This window comes from Podarcis filfolensis, assembly GCF_964270895.1.
Source record: "Podarcis filfolensis genome assembly, chromosome: 7".
Lineage (NCBI taxonomy): Eukaryota > Metazoa > Chordata > Lepidosauria > Squamata > Lacertidae > Podarcis > Podarcis filfolensis.
The window spans coordinates 52850056-52867031 of NC_139603.1; the positions used below are offsets into that span (position 1 = coordinate 52850056).

The 16976-nt window shown below is 43.7% G+C and overlaps 1 protein-coding gene across 5 annotated transcripts in view; it reads right to left on the reverse strand.

Moving 5' to 3' along the window:
• RB1CC1 (RB1 inducible coiled-coil 1) overlaps window positions 1-3225 on the reverse strand; it is a 49084-nt gene extending 45859 nt beyond the window's left edge. For 4 of the 5 annotated variants that reach the window (XM_083622832.1, XM_083622831.1, XM_083622830.1 and 1 more), the window contains exon 1: window positions 2803-3225. The gene's annotated coding sequence lies outside the window, so the exon portion shown is untranslated. Of the gene's footprint in view, window positions 1-1757; window positions 2581-2802 lie in introns of those variants that run through there. The other variant, XM_083622829.1, reaches the window with a different exon arrangement.
• Between the last annotated feature and the right edge of the window lie 13751 nt (window positions 3226-16976).

The following is a 16976-nucleotide window of genomic DNA, read 5'->3' on the forward strand; positions in this document are numbered from 1 at the left end:
GAAGCAGCGCAAGAAGAATGGAATAAATTCAAGGACTATTTAAAGAAATATTACAAAGTTAATGAAAGTTAGAATGATGTTGGACTGGAAAGTAAATGGTTGCTATTAGCAATGGTTAAGACAAGGAGAATAAGGAAGAATAGTCTAAATTGAAATTAAAATAAGGGAAGATTTGCTGAACAATCGATAAGAATTTGGAATACAGAAAGGGGAGGCATGAGGAAGTCGGGGAAGATAGGATATGAAATTAGGATATGAAATGATACATGTTTTTTGTTCTGTTTTTGTCTTTGTTTGTTTGTTTGTTGTGTTGTGTTTATATGGAAAAAATAAAAATATTATAAAAAAAAAAAAGCACGTCAAAGTGCAAGTAGATAAATAGGTACCGCTCCAGCGGGAAGGTAAACGGTGTTTCTGTGCGCTGCTCTGGTTCGCCAGAAGCAGCTTAGTCATGCTGGCCACATGACCCAGAAGCTGTATGCCGGCTCCCTTGGCCAATAAAGCGAGATGAGCGCCGCAACCCCAGAGTCGGTCATGACTGGACCTAATGGTCAGGGGTCCCTTTACCTTTACCTATAATACCTATACCCCTCTATCAGTACAGTTAATGTAAACTATGAGGCCAATGGAGTCTATAGCATGGCACAACTGTGAAACCATAATTTCATGCAGGCTATATCATTGTCTGGTGTGTTCCTGTATCATGGGAATACTTTAATACCAACATATTAAATACCTTCTACCTAAGCGCTAGACTAAAATGTCTGATCAATAAACTATAAGCACATAGGTACAAGCAAGTTCCTTCCCTTAAAAAATAAATAAATCCAAGAAATACTTGAATGCAGCCCTTGCCCTATTAATACACCTAAGATTCACTAACTGCTAGTACTACAGCAGTAGTTGGTTATGTAACTGCTATGTACTGTTCTATGTTACATTAAGACAGTACTGTGACAGGGAAATTTTCTTATGACAGTTCACATTAAATTCTTGATTTCCCAAATACATTGTAGGACTATTTGCCTTTACATAGTTCCATCTTTATTTCAGACATCATGATATTGCTATGTTTAGCTGGTGGATGTATCATGGTGCTCAAAACCAGGTATTGCCCAGTCCTACTGTAGGTTTAAACTTAAATAAATATCTAATACTATATACAGGAAGATGATTACTCTCTAAATAAATAAAAAATTAAGTCCACACTGCCAATGACTTAAATATTTTGTCAACTAAACACAGTGTCACAAAAAGAAACACCAATCATTGGAACTCATGTGAACACCACACTATGCTTCACAGGTTCATAAAACTAAATTTAAAGAGTACAATCCAAACTCCCATCTCCTGCCAATGGGGTTTTGCAGAGCAGTGGAGCCACTGCCACAATGGAAGCCCTGCCACTCTCAGTGGACACAGTGGAAAGTGGGGACACAACAACTGGGCCTGACACCACTGAGCAACAGCAGTCAGACAGCTTGCCACCTGCTCAGCAGAAGGTCTAAGAGGTGGGCAGAGGAACACCCCCACCCAGCATAAAGAGGAGTGGGTGTTGGATTGCTCTGCTTGCTGTTAACGCTGATTGGGAAGGCTATTATTCTTCACATTCTACATTTGGCAAAGACCTACAATGCACCTTAAAGCTTCAAAACTTAAGGACACAAAGAAATAGAAGCAAAGTTTGCAAAGCCAGCGTCTGAAGTTAGAAGCCAGTGTCCGAAGTTAAAAATAAAAGCAGTTGCAATGCTACTCACACTGACAGATGTTCCAATAGCTTTCACTTCACAGTAGAAAAATTAAACACTTTTTGTAGTATTCATGTTAAAAAAAAGGATTACAGTGATTTACCCCACACCAACTTTTCATAACATGTTCAGCATAACCTACATATCACTTAAACCAATCTACTTTCACCTGACCCAGTGTCAATGAAATACATGATGTTGTCAATGAAATACAATTTTCTATTATGCTTATCTAACAAACAGCCATTTAATTGACCCAAACAATTTCATATTGTAACAGCATGTTTATGTGTATTTTGTCAACAAGCTCAAACCTACAACATAAGCGAAGCCTACAAAGAGGCAATTGCCTGGTTTGTGTGAATATCACCCAGTCAGTGACACCCACCCACACAGTGAATTTGGGCCAAGCCCACCTAACTTAGAAGACCATTCCGACCCAATGTGACTTGGCATTCACACAGGGCCTTCAGCGCAAAAGGAGGGGGGGGGAGGAAAAGTTGGGTGTGGAGGAGATGGAGCAAAAAAAACCCCCAAAAACTAGAAATCCTTCGCTAGCATCCGTGCGAATTAAGGCTTTAGGTAATAAGCCTGCTGTCCTGGGTGAGGAAAGAAGAAAACAAAACCACCCCAGCCACCCCCTCGGAGCACGCTGCCTCCTTTTTCGCAACAAGGTGCTGTGGGCAGGGCTGCGAGAAGCGCAGATGGGCTGAGTCATCCCCCCTCGGAGTTAACTTCAGGACGAGCCGGTCCCCCTTCCGAGCTACGCGGGCCGGAGGCGGAGAGGGAGACGAGGAGAGCCCCAGCTCTCAGCCCCCAAACCTCGAGGTTCTTTAGACCACGGACGGAGATAACCCCCCCACCCAACCCCGACTGAGGGGGTGGAGGCGGCTCCGCCCTCGCAAGCGGGTGCGCCCACCCCCACCACGAAAAGTGGGTCCTCGCCCCTCCCCTGCCGAAGGGAGGAGAAGGAAGGCGGGCCTTAGTCGCCCCGGCGACAGCAGCAACTGCCGCGGCCGCCTAGCTCCCCTACCGCGCCCTTTTCCCGACGTACCCGAAGGAGAGCCAAACAGCAGCGGCGGCGCCAGCGGCAGCAACAGCTGGGCGGCCCCGCGCACCATCCCGCGCCGGTGACCGGCGGCCGCGGAAGCTCCTCCTCCTCCTCCCCTTCGCTGCGGCTCCACAGGGCAACCTCAGGCGCCGCCGCCCGGAGGACAAGAGCGGGAGGGGACGCGACGGCGGCGGCGGGGCTCCCTGACAGGAACAGGGAGGGAGAGAGACGCGGAGGAGGCGCGAGGGGAAGGGAAGCCACACAGCTGGGGATTCCGGGCGCTCCTTCGCAGGGCCCCCCGCTCGCTTTACGCGCAGCCCTCGCCGCCGCTGTTTGTTATTGTCGTCACTCTCTTCCGCCGCGGTGCACGCTGGGTAAGGCACAAGCCGGAGGACCTGGAGAGGGGGGGGAGGGGGAGGAACCATAGAGAGAGGCGGTGACTCGGGGGATAGAGTGGCACGGAAACTTCCTCCTCCTCCTCGGCTAAGAAGGGGAGGTCCATATAGTTTCCCCTTCCAAATGCTGGAAGGGTCGGTTTTTGAAGAGGGAAATTGTCCCTCCTCACCCACCCCCAAAAAGAAGGAAAGGAAAGGAAATGGGGAATTTACCAGGAGCAGAAGCGTAGTTGGGCGGTGACTCGACGTAAACGTCATGTGTTGTTGTCCATCTGAGGTTGTATTTATCCAATTTTGAGTCCTGCTAAAGAACAGGAGATTGTTTTTATGTCTTCAGAAAACTACAGAATTCAAAGAAGATGCCCTTTCTTTTTCCCATGATTGTAAATGCCAATGTAGAAACAAAGGGTATAAGAAAGAGGGGGAAATTTTGTGGACAGGAAAAAATATGTTTACACTCCCCATTGGTACTATTCAGCATGTGAATACCTTCCTGTAAGATAAGACCAGGACTGTAATTCTAACCCCACTTAGCTGGGAGTAAGCTCCATTGAATTCAATGGTACAGTACTTGCTTCTAAATATATATGGTTAGGCTTGCAGCCTCAAGCAACAAGGGTCCTTGACCAAAGGGTCCACAATCTACGGCTACCAATTTAGCTGAATAAATTAGTGCTGTGCTGAGGCATGAGGTTACCTAATTAGAAATTAGGCCACTGTGAATAGTGGGTGTTGTTTTGTAGAGCTGAAGGTGCTATTATGTAACATTTGATCTATATTTTATTTTCCCTCAGCTTTCATTTAAAGAGAATGTAAAAGGATGCCGTCTCTTGGTTAAAAATGAAAACATTTGGGCCCCAAGATTCACAATTCTGGTCTGTTTTTGAGCCACTCTATGTTCTTTTTCCAATCTGAATTCAGCTAATGAGTTATTCTGTATAAAACAATCTCTGATTCCTCATGCGCTATAACAGGGAATCTAAACACAATAACTTCCCTTTGGGCCAAACTGGATGAAATCTGCTGGCACAAGAATCCCTATAGTGTGGATTAAGTCTCCCAAATAGTAGACAAATAGGTCCGGGGGTGGTGGGAAAGTAAAAAGGATTCACTTTCCTAAATAATAATCCCTTACAGGAAGAGTGGGTTTTCCCATCTTTCTAACTTTAAAGAAATTCAGAGGTGGCCAAGTGATGTGTATTCTTGCCTCTACATTAAAAAAAATTAACTTGAAGGCATCACACTAGCCTGGTCATTTCTGGTCATTACTGGAGTCCTCCAGTAAGCTATATAGGTCTTCAATAGAGCTTACAATGTGAGGCTGTCTAGAATGCTATGTGCAGAGTTCTGAAGAGCTCTGGGTTTGGTTTTGTTAAAGCAGAGCCAAATAGGATTCTTTAAAAACTTAAATTTAGTTTTTTATTCTAAAAAAATCCTTCATTTTAACAGTTCAGAACTCTTCAGTGCTCCATAGACAACATTTTAGACTAGGAGTGGGAACCTTTATGACTTCACAGGCCAGATCCTTCTCAGATCTAGCCTTGCAGGCTACATTTGATGTGCAGGCCACCCACCAGTCAGTAAACCTGACATCACAAGTGATTTAGCACTTTGAAGTCCTGAAGTTGGACTTCAGGAGAAGTCCATGAAGGGCTCGCAAAGAGCCTGTGGCTTTACCATGCCCAGGGAAAGGTGCCAGCTACCTAGCCACCAGAAGCATAGGTGTACATGTTGAGTGCACCTCGGGAGCTACTGTAAATTCCTGCTTATCAATAAAGAATTAAACTACCTGCCTGCCAGTTGTCCTCTTGGACTGAGTGTGCTCAGGGCAGATAGTGAGGGAGTGATATGCCATCCTGCCCAAGCAAGGGAGGAGTGTATGCCCACATCAGGGAGGAAAGTTGTGTGTGACTGTGAGGCATGCTATGCTGTGGTTAAAAATGGGAGGATTCTGCTGTGTGTTTATGAAAACACAGGTGTGTGTCGGTGTCTATGTGCAGGAAGGGACCAATGAAGATATTTGTCCTTCCTCTGTCCTGCCTTATGTCCCCACTACACACATCTCGCATTTGCTATTTCCAGAAATGGTTTGTGTGTGTGTGTGTTCATGTGCATATCCAGATTCCCAACTCCGTTACAGTTGTCTTGCATTTCCCCATGTGCGTGATTCTCCTATACAGACTGTCATCTTCAGAGCTGCCATATCGCTACATATTTAGAAAACTACCCTTGTGGGATCTATTCCGTCCCAGTCATGTCTCAGTGTGTTTTTGCAAGGCAGCCTTTGTGTTACTCTTGTGCCTGCTAAAAATGTTGCTTAAGGTGTAGTTTATGATCACATTGTGGAAACTGGCAACACTGAGTTAAATAACATGGGATTTGAGGGCAAGGCAAGACAGCAAATAATAGATGGGTTTAAGCAAGTATATGAGCTGCTGCAAGAATTATTTTGGATAAGAAGCAAGGCATGTTAGGATGTAACCCTATTATTATATTAAGGGTCAGTCTAGACTAGGCTTCCCCAACTTGGTGCTCTCCATATGTTTTTGAATACAACTCACATCAACCCCAGATGACCTGAGCTGTGTGGAATTGTACTCTGAAACACCTGGAATGCATCTGATTGGGGAAAGCTGATTAAAAAACAGTCCTTCTATCCCATTGCCCCACTTTGACAAGTTCTTTCACTTTTTCTTACTTAAAAAAATATCATTAATTTTAAAGCACTGGAGTGTGCTATAAGTTCCATGTCTTGACTTAGAGATAATCATTTGGCAACTTGGTGCCCTCCAGGTGTTTTGAACTACAATTCCCATCATCCCCAGTCAGTGTGGACATGCTTGACTGGGGCTGATGGGAGTTGTAGTCTAAAACCTCTGAAAGGAACATGGTTGCTGAAGACTGGTTATTGTTCTGTGGTTGTTCATTATAGGTATATAATTATATGTAATTGTTCATAATTGGTTCTATTTTGTATTTGCTGCACAATTTAAAAAATGCTGTTTAACTTCTGCCACGATAGGACTATTAGGGTACTACCTGTGCCCAGACGGTCCCAGTTCCTGTCTTCAAATTGATCCATCCTATATTTAATTATAACAAGAGAAACTAATATGTTTGCAGACTTTAATTACACAAGCAAAAGCAGTAAAGTATACATGTAACTACAGAGCACCTAGTAGAGCTTGTCGATATAAGCAAGCAGGGATGTCAGTAGTCTATTCTAGACTATATGTCCAAGTGATACAGAGGTCATCATGTAAGCTTCAGTGTCACCTGCACATACATTTTTCACAAGCTTCCCATAAGCATTTGTTTTCTGCATGGCTATTGAGCAGTTGTCAAATACTCCTCCAGCCGATAAACAAACAAAGGCCCAAGAAGAATACCAAGGAGTTCTTGGTTGGATGTGCTTGTTTATTTGTTTTGCAGCTGCCAAATGAAGCCTGTTGGCCTGAGACAGAGAAGCAATCATGGCTGGGATAATCATGGCCTTGCATGTTTTTATTTTTAAGCTGTCGCTTGCCAATTGTGTCTCAGTGCTGTCTGTCTCTATTCATTTTCTTTTCATTCTGTGTGAACAGAAAATATTAAGGGAAGAAAAATCACTCTCTTCCTTGATGGTAGCTGGCTTGCAAATAACTCATTTTCAGAAACACTCTTTAACTAAAGTTCTTGGGACACACTGTTGCATTCTAACTTTAGCCTTTCCGGGAAAGGTAAGATCTGTTTATTTGCCTCCCTTTACTTAGGCCACTTGTTGGCCCATACTCTATACACCTTTGAGAGTAACACAAGTGTTCGTTTGTTTGTTTATTTCTTGCATTTATATCCCACCTTTTCCCGAAGAAGGTCAAATTAAGGTGGTGTGCATGGTTCTTCCCCTCTTCATTTAATCCTGTGAGGTTAGGCTGAGAGGCAATGACTGGCCCCAGATCACCCAGTGAGCTTTCATGGCTGCATGGGAATTTGGTGTTTCGGGTTGTAGGCCAGCACTAACTACTACACCACGCTGGCTTCACTGGGGATTACTAGCAGGTTGCCCATGGGCACACATGTGCTCAGAGGCCTTTCCAGGCTCTTATTTCCCTCCACCACATTGAAATTAGACTTGAAAGAAGAATTCTTTCATGGCCAATAGAAAAGGTTGTTGTATGTCCATGGTTGCAGACTCTGTGTAACCACTGCAATTTCTCTTGTTTGTAGATGTGTCAATAAACTCAGAAAGGTTAACAAGCCCTACTTTGAACCATGATGTAGGTGAGGGATGGGGACTCTTTTCTGTCAAAGGTCACATATTCTTGGGCAGGCTTCCTCAACCTTGTAGTTTTGAGACTACAATTCCCATAATCCCTGACCACTGGTCCTGCTAGCTAGGGATCATGGGAGTTGTAGGCCAAAGACATCTGGATGGCCGAGGTTGAGGAAGCCTGTTCTTGGACTTTACATTTACGGGAAAAGAGATTGGAGTTAGGGGTATTGTTCGGTCTGCAAAACAAAAGAATAGCCTACTGGATCAAGCCAGTGGCCCATCTAGTCCAGCATCCTGTTCTCTCAGTGGCCAGCCAGAAGCCTGTGGTGAAGAAGAAGAAGAGGAGGAGGAGGAGGAGTTTGGATTTGATATCCCGCTTTATCACTACCCTAAGGAGTCTCAAAGTGGCTAACAATCTCCTTCCCTTCCTTCCCCACAACGAACACCCTGTGAGGTGAGTGAGGCTGAGAGACTTCAGAGAAGTGTGACTAGCCCAAGCAGCAGCTGCATGTGGAGGAGCGGGGAATTGAACCCAGTTCACAAGATTACGAGTCCACTGCTCTTAACCACTACATCACACTGGCTCTGTGAGACACCAGTAAGCAGAACATGAGCACAAGAGCACTGCCCCCCCTGTGGTTTCCAGCAACTGCTATTTGGAAGCATGCACTGCTTCCAGCTGTGGAGGCAGAGCATAACCATCATGGCTAGTAGCCATCAGTCACCCTCTCCTCCATGAATTTGTCCAATCCTATTTTAAAGCCATCCAGGTTTGTGGCCATCGCTGCCTCCTTGGGAGTGAATTCCATAGTTTAACTATGTGCTGTGTACTCCCAGGCCACCCCCTAACAATGCCCCTAGACTTGTACATTGCAAGTCAGTTTCCCGAAGAGCACAGATTTCTTTGGAGGCTGTCTTACATCTGGAGGGATCAGCTGAGAGCAGGAATCATGAACCTGAGAAAGAACAACGTAGTGCTCAAATTACAGGGAGAGGAGAAGAATCCTGGCACGTTCCATTTATGATGCCTCCCACCACCACACCCTTAGGTACTGCTTTTAAAAGCTGACCTATGATTTGCCTAAAACTGACAGTGGGTAGGGCTTGTGCATTTCATGACCTTTAGCCTCCTTCCACTACCACCCCAATAGTGTGAGTATGAGCAATCCAACGTGATTTTTGTGTTACTTTGGGCGGGATTCACCTAATATGCCCTGTCAGCGGAAGCCCTGTGCAAAGATTTCCACCCATGCAATGGGATTCCCGCCCCCCTCCTGCCTCCACGTGCCCACAGAGGTTGGCTGGGCATTCAGAACAGTGTACTGTGGGGGTCACTCCATCTGGCAAACTGCAATGCTTGCACAGACAGAACACTAATACTAGCACAATGTTGGATTCTACCCTTTGATTCCAATTCTGCGCTGGTGGAGATGGAAGTATCTGTTTCTTTGCCTTGGAATGATCACACACTGCCTGCTATATTTGACTTGTGTCATATATCATATGTCATTACAAAGCATCTGCCATCACTGGAGTGTGTTTGATTGACTTGCCACTCTGTGAAAACCTTGCTTTCTTCTCTCTGTTCAATGACATGCATTTACGGTGGTGGTTCTATATCAGTCCTTGCAATGTGGACTATAGCTTGCTTAAGCGTCTTACCTTTCAGCACCAGAAGTGAGTTAGATGTATCCATGAAATATAGCATTCCGAATGGTGACTTTTCCTTTTCTGGGAAACGATGCCATGCCACAAGCTATGAAAGCGTACCTTATTAGTCATTTTACAAACTGCAAGTGGCAATGCTACAAAAGCGCCACTAGAGGGAGCATCAAACCATTGTTTGTATTTCAAGCTTGTTACCATCTCTGGCAAGGACACAACAGACTGGGTAGTAACACTTTTCTGGTGATAAAATTTAAGCATCAAATTTTCTAGAAATTACTGCATGTGTGAATGGAAGGTTATAATACATCCCAGTATACTTGGGACTTTAAGCGAGTTCTGCTGAACGCAATGATGCTTGCAAATGATAAATCACATACCAATTTAGGAAAGAAGAACAAGTGATGCATTTTCCTTCACTGTGTAAGTATTCTCCATATCATTGTGTGTTCATCTTATTCGAAATAAAAGTGGCAGCAACAAATTGTGCAGTTTTAACTGAAACCTAGTGATGGAACATGTCGTTCCACACTTGTATCATCTTCACCGGCAGCTGGTTCATTTTGGCACAAAATGTGATGTCCTAGTTATCCATTTTAAAGCTCTAAAGCAGTTCGGGGCCAGGAAATCTTAAGTACCATATTAAAGACCAATAGCGCATAGGTCTGTACACAGGTCTCCCATTTTTCTTCCTCTTGTCTAGTGATAAACAAATACTTTAGCAAAACAGATTCAATGCTGCACTGTCACTGCATGCGCTACCTTTTTAGGGCCACATAACACACTCTTTGAATTCCCAGTGAGCTCTACCAAACCTTTTCTGCAAAACTCTCAAAATAAGATTCCATCTACTTCATGCATTTTAATGGACATTTGCAGGGGCGGGGGGGGGGGAACTTTGCACCTGAAGAATGCAATGTGCATTGCTAACAAGCCTATGCTCTCAAGAATCAATGGTTTTCCCCTTTCCAAAGCTGTTGTTCCTAAGTGACTTGAATTATGTTAGCTTGCTTGGTAGAGCATGAAAGGGTTGTGGGTTCAAGCCCCACGTTTGACAAGATTCCTGCATAGCAGGGAATTGGACTAGATGGCCCTCATGTTCCCTTCCAACTAAACAATTCTATGATTCTATGAATTCATATTCCATAGGAATATAGATTTGAAAGCAGTGTAGCTCTGATAAGTATAAACAAAATAAAAAAATCCTTCCAGTAGCACCTTAGAGACCAACTAAGTTTGTTATTGGTATAAGCTTTCGTGTGCATCCACACGTGGTATCTGAAGAAGTGTGCATGCACACAAAAGCTCATACCAATAACAAACTTAGTTGGTCTCTAAGGTGCTACTGGAAGGATTTTTTAAAATTTTGTTTCAACTACGGCAGACCAACACGGCTACCTACCTTTATCTGAGAAGTATCTGAGATATGCAGCAGCCTGGGCATTAAGATATTGAGTTTCGCTCTGCTTTTCCATATTACTCCCTGGGTGTTTATTTTAATAATTTCCGTGTTGATTTCATTTTTAAAAAAAGAATCGAAGTCCAATATAAAAGCAACAAAGAATTGCATAACGTATCATTATAAAACAATAAAGCTGGTATCAAGCAAGTTCAAAATATTGAATGTCACCAGGCAAATTAAAATCCCGCAGCGCGTAAATTTTAAAGCCTTCCAAAGTAGTGAAACGATTTGTGTGTGTTTTCAACATCCCTGTGATGAAGTAGCGCTGTTACTGTTTTGTAATTGAGGAAAAGAAGGAAAGGAGCATTTAAATGTGTGCTAAAGGTATATATGCACAATGCAATCCTATACATGTCTACCCAGAAGTAAGCCCAACTGGGCTTAATGGGCTTTATTCCCACCTAAGTGCATATATGACTGGCCAAAATCTCCAGAAAATATGAAAATAAAACATGATACCCAGGGCCAAACTTCAGTCTGTGCTCTTTTGTTTGCTGTCTCAGGTCAGAATCTAATGATCTATGACGTGCCAACTTGCTCTGCTTTCTTTGTACCATGTTTATTTTGCTATCAAATACAGATATGGACCCAGAAACAGCTTCAGGCCGCAATGTCATGCCAGAAAGCTTGATTTGTATCGGGGAGTCAACATCTGGCCTTTACTGAGCACACTAATGCTGGTTAGCCAGAGGCAAAAAACCCCCCCACATCCTTCAAACCACAACCTAATGCACTCCATTATAAAGCAAAACATGAAGAATATTTGATTTATCCAGTGTTATTGTTCTATACTGACATTGCCTCTCCTACCTAATCTGGCTGAACTAGTCATCAATGCTGGGGGTTGGGGAACCATTTTTCTATAAAGGGACACATTTCCTGAAGGGAAATAGTTTGGAAGGTGCATACTGGCAGTAGGCAGGTCTGGAGCTGGGGTGTGTGGGGCTGGCAATAGTGGGCAGGGATAGAGCCCAAAGTATGTGAGGCTCCTCTCTTTCTGCCACCTCTACCCTGCCTCCACTTCCTTGCCAACCACCTGAAAGGTCAAGGGCCACGTGCATTCATTCTTTGGGCTGCAGATTACTCACTGGTGCCCAGACACAACAGAGGGCAGGCTGCAGAGGGCCTTCTCAGTAGTGGCGCCTGCCCTCGGTAGTGGCGCCCTCCCATCAGATGTAAGGAAATAAGCAGCTATCCTATTTTTAAAAGACCTCTGAAGTCTAGGGAAGTTTTTTTATATTTAATGCTTTATTGTTTTTAACACTCGATTGGGAGCCGCCCAGAGTGGCTGGGGAAACTCAGCCAGATGGGCGGGGTATAAATATTAAATTATTATTATATTATTATAAACACGTCTACATCCCCAGGCTGCAAAACCTGAACTCATCTCTAGCAATAACTATAAGGCTGAGTTATGCCAGTGTGGCATCTAAGCCAGAGAAAATGCCAGTGCTTTTATCAGCAAAATGCAGAGCGATTGAGCCACAGCGGATTAACTGGGTTTTATCCCAGAGGAAAGCCAGCATTATGCCACTGCAGCAGCAAAAAAGAAGAAGAAGAAGAAGAAGAAGAAGTCGTCTGCTGGACAGCAACAAGCAAACACAAGGGTGACAAAATTAAGTTCCCTTCCGTGTCATCCCTGCTGTGGAATTTGCCACCAACTTGGATCGTTTTAAAAGGAGGTTAGGCAAATCCATGGAAAATATTCCAGTGTTGGAGGCAGGAGGCTTCTCAATACCAGTGGGGAGAATGTTGTTGCCCTCAGCTCCTGCGTGTAGTTTTGTCATAGGCCTCTGGATGGCCACTGGGAGAACAGGATTCTGGATTAAGATGGTCCTTTGGTCTGTTCTGGCAGGGCTCTTTTTATATTTTTTGGCCACAGAATATTTGGCCTGTGCTTGGTCTGATTTGTCCAAGTTTTCCTCCAGCCATCCTCCCTTTTGTTTTGATTTTTTGTTTTGTTTTGATTGCTCAGAAATAAGACAGTCTTAACAGTAATCACCTGATCCTTTCAGAATAACGGCCTGTAAAGAAACAACAAGAAGAAGAAGGCTTAGGTTCCCAAGTGAAATAGCGTCCATTACAGAGTTAGGAGTCATTAATGGTGTGGTCATGAGAAGGGAGGGAAAGGAGCCAATCAAAGTTTGAGCAAATCCTCTTGTGCTGGGAATGTGGCTGACACATATGGCCCCAACTAGCCAAATACATGCATGATTCATTAACTCATCTTCCTGAGCCACTGCCTGCTCATCTTTCAGCATCCTGGGATGCTTAAAGAAGTACTCTAATGCATCTTCCGAGTGGATGGTAACTTACTCTTTTTAAAAACCCTCTGACCAAGGAGTTCATTGTATTCCATTGTGCTAGTAGGAGTGTAGGGAATAATGCCACCCAATGAACAACATCAGAGAGGCTGAGCTATAAGTGCATATTAGCGGAAGGTATCTGGGATTAATAACTTCCAATTAAATTTGCACGTGAGGGATCATCTATGTCTGCCTTAAGAGCTGTCATGGCTGTCATTTGAAAAGGGCTGTCCCTGGACATCCTCACAGTATTAATTAAGTAAAGTTATCAATAAAAGCAAATGAATCTGTAATTACTTTACCGCTCTGCTCCCTTGCTGGAAACCTTCCTGAGGCAAACTGAGCCATGCAAGCCGAGCAACCAGACACATCCTCACCTAACTGAATCAGGCACGGTGTGAATAGTGACCACTCTTGTACCAAACAGGGTCAAACTAAAGCTGACCTTGGATACGCAAGTGAATTTTTTAGGAGCATGTACCTTCGCGGGTGGCGCTGTGGGTTAAACCACAGAGTCTTGGACTTGCCGACCAGAGGGTTGGCACTTTGAATCCCCGTGACAGGGTGAGCTCCCGTTGCTCTGTCCCAGCTCCTGCTAACCTAGCAGTTCAAAAACACATCAAAGTGCAAGTAGATAAATAGGTACCACTCCGGCGGGAAGGTAAACGGCGTTTGCGTGCGCTGCTCTGGTTCACCAGAAGTGGCTTAGTCATGCTGGCCACATGACCCAGAAGCTGTACGCTGGCTCCCTTGGGCAATAAAGCGAGATGAGCCCTGCAACCCCAGAGTCGGTCACGACTGGACCTAATGGTCAGGGGTCCCTTTACCTTTTTACCTTTCCACAAAGTAGGGAGAGTTAGCAGGCTGCCTAATTTTTTCCAGGTAAATGGGAATGGTAAATTCTGTCTCATTCCCTTGCTCCCCATCCAGTGCAGATACAGGCATAGATGCACCCCGATACACACACTCAAACACATACACACATTAATGCAGCGGCAGGAGTAGCCTGGTTTGCTTGATGTCTTTTAATGAGAACATTAAAGCCTTGTTGTTGGCTATGTAAATCACAAGGTATGTGAACACACAGGGTGGGAATGGCTCTTCTGAGACAGGCAGTTGCCACCAGCCCATGCAAAGCCAAGCCTCAAAAGGATGTTTTCAAGTAGAAAGATGCAAAATGCTCACAAACTTGGGTGGCTTTTGAAGAGGATCAGACAAATTCAAGGAAGATAATGATCTGAGTCGATAATTGCTTCTGAATGCCAGTCCCAGCATGAAACTACTCCCTTGGCAACCTCCATCTTCCTCCTCCCACAGATTACCAAGGACCTTTTTCACCACCGGCCCAATTATGAAGCCACCATCCCCTCCTATTCCTCAGATCCTTTCATGCTCCTGCTTTCAACTTCACCCCATTCTCATGCTTCCTACTCCTCCCTGCACCCCCATTTTTACCTTTACTCCCCTTTCCCTCCACCCTCCTCACTTTCCTCAGCTCTCCCTTGCACACAGATCAACCCATTTCTGTGCCTTAGGCTTTCTGACTGCCCAGCCCAACTCAGAACACACACATCATTATCACCTTCACTCCCCCTTTCCCCTCCCTCCTCCTCGCTCCTTTTTTCACCTTTCCTTTCCACAGAGACCACCCCCATCTTATTACTTCTCCCTTCTGTTCTGCACCCCCCTTTGTACACACCCCATGCTGATATGTTTCTTCAAGGTGAATAGAATCTTAAGAGCAAGCGTGTCAGTTTACATGTTCAGTTAGAAAAGGTTCAGTTCTCTTGATAGACGTTGCACCTCTAGGTGTTTGCTTGTTTATAAAATATATCTTATAAATTACTACATGACTACTACTATGTTGAAGATAACATATGGTACCAGGAATAAAATACGTTGTGGGGAGATACTGTGAAATGTTTTGAGGGCTCCACATCCTTTATCTCTCTCACATGACGTGCTGAGGAATGAGAGAGGGGCAAGTTTAAAATAGCCCATGCTCCTCCCTTCTTGCTAGGCTGAAACAAGAGCAAAAGTCTGAGTAAAGCAGGGATGGAGAGATACTGAGGGTTGCTTTCTAAGCCAGTTTTTACAAGGAAAAATGTACAACACAGAAGCAAACACCAAAAAGCTGACACCACAGAGACTTTCCCAACTCCCTTCTCGCTCTACTCAAACCTTGTTTTAAACTGTCACACACTTTCACACATGTCACCTCTGCTGAAACCTACTTGCTTAAAATGGCCACTTTCCCCCCTCTCAGTTTCATCCAGTTAAATTGTCATAGATTGCACACACATTATCTCAGAAAAGCTAGAGTTGTGGAGATGTGAAGGGCACATATTTCTGCCTCTGGTGCTCATGCCTGAAAGTGGCGGTTTTCTGGTGCTGTATATTCGAGTAAACAAAACAGAGTACGAATCAATACGTGCTTCCAGTTTCCTCCCTGGCAATTTTAAATGTCTGGGATGAGCAAAAGATAGACTGTAAGAATAAAGAATAAATATGTTCTCTGTTGCTGACGGCTAGACTAACCACTGCACCATTTGGGAAATACATGAAGAAGGCCACATTGGAACAGTGGTATAGCAAAGTATGCTTTCTGTCCGTGTGGGGAAAGGTAACTCGGAAAATCTATTTTCATAAAGGGTTGTCAAAAATACACAACTTTATTAAATATATAAAATTATTATTTGTTTCATAAAATGTATATACCACTTAACTGTAAGAAAAATAAAATCCAAAACCTTCAAAGTGGTTCAGTGAAGAGCCAGCAGCCTCAGACATCACAGCAAGATAGGCAAGCTTGTGGAATGCTTAATAAGTGACTGGATATTTGAGACCAATGAAATGTTGTCTCTGGAACTCTCTGCTGCATTTTTGAATCCCTGTGAAAAGAAGTGTAATGATTTGATCTGACAATGACTTGTGCTACATTTTTTGTCTATTATATTCCTTTGTTATAATTTTCCTTATCCTTAAAAGCTGAATTTTAAAAAATACTAGTATGACAGCTGCTTCGCTCCACTGACACTTCAGGAAACAGTTTAGCAGGCAAACAGCACAATGCTCAGCATGTTCACTCAGAAAAAAGTTCCACTGGGTTGTTTGGGAATTGCTCCCAGGTAAGTATCCATATAATTGCAGCTTTAGTTCCATTCACTTCAGTGCCCTATTTAAGAGGTTTTAAACCTAGCAAAGTGATTTTATATCCTGTTAAAAGAGCAAGAGGTTAGAGAGAACCTAGCAGAACTTTAATTTAAAGATGATGCCTTGTGGGAGCTTGGGGAAGGAATTATTTGAAAGGGCAGTCTATGTCAGACTGACATTACTGCCATTGCTTGCTCAAGGGAGTTGTGGTAAGGTGCATCTAACTCCTCAAATTTGCTGACTAAACCTTTGTTACAGTCAAATACAAGTTTTGGTGCCTTACAGAGAAGTAAACTGAAGGGTAATCTTTTTATGAATCATAAGAAAATAGGGCTTTGTGTCATCATGCAATATCGTATTGTGATATTTGTGTGACATTATTTCACATGCCAAGTTGCCATGTTGAGCTGACTTTGTCATGTCAATATTACAGCTCACCATACCCTGTCTCAAGATCCTCTTGTTGTCAAGGAGATCTTCAATTTCACAGATTTCCCCACAATTTTCTAAATCATCTATCCATATGGATTTCTGATTCTCATTATGTGTATCTGTTTTCTGAAGACCACTGTTCCACAAAACTATGAACCATGCATTTTTCATTCAGAGCCAATGGCACAGTCCTGATGGCAAGAAGGTGGCAGAGGGGATGGTACAAATAACCTCTTTGAAAGGTTTAACAGGGGTTTAAACAGAGGTAGGATGGACATCTGTCAGGGATGTTTTTTTAGCTGTGATTCCTTCATTGCAGGAGGTTAGACTAGATGGCTCTTTGGTTTCCTTCTACCTCTAGCACTGTATGATTCTATGTATGAACCAACAAAAGTATCCTTTGCAGCAAGGACTGGAAACATGTGGCCCTCCAGATATTGCTAGACTACCACTTCCTTCATTTCTGACCATTGGCTATACTAACTGGGGCTGATGGGAGTCGGAGTCCAATA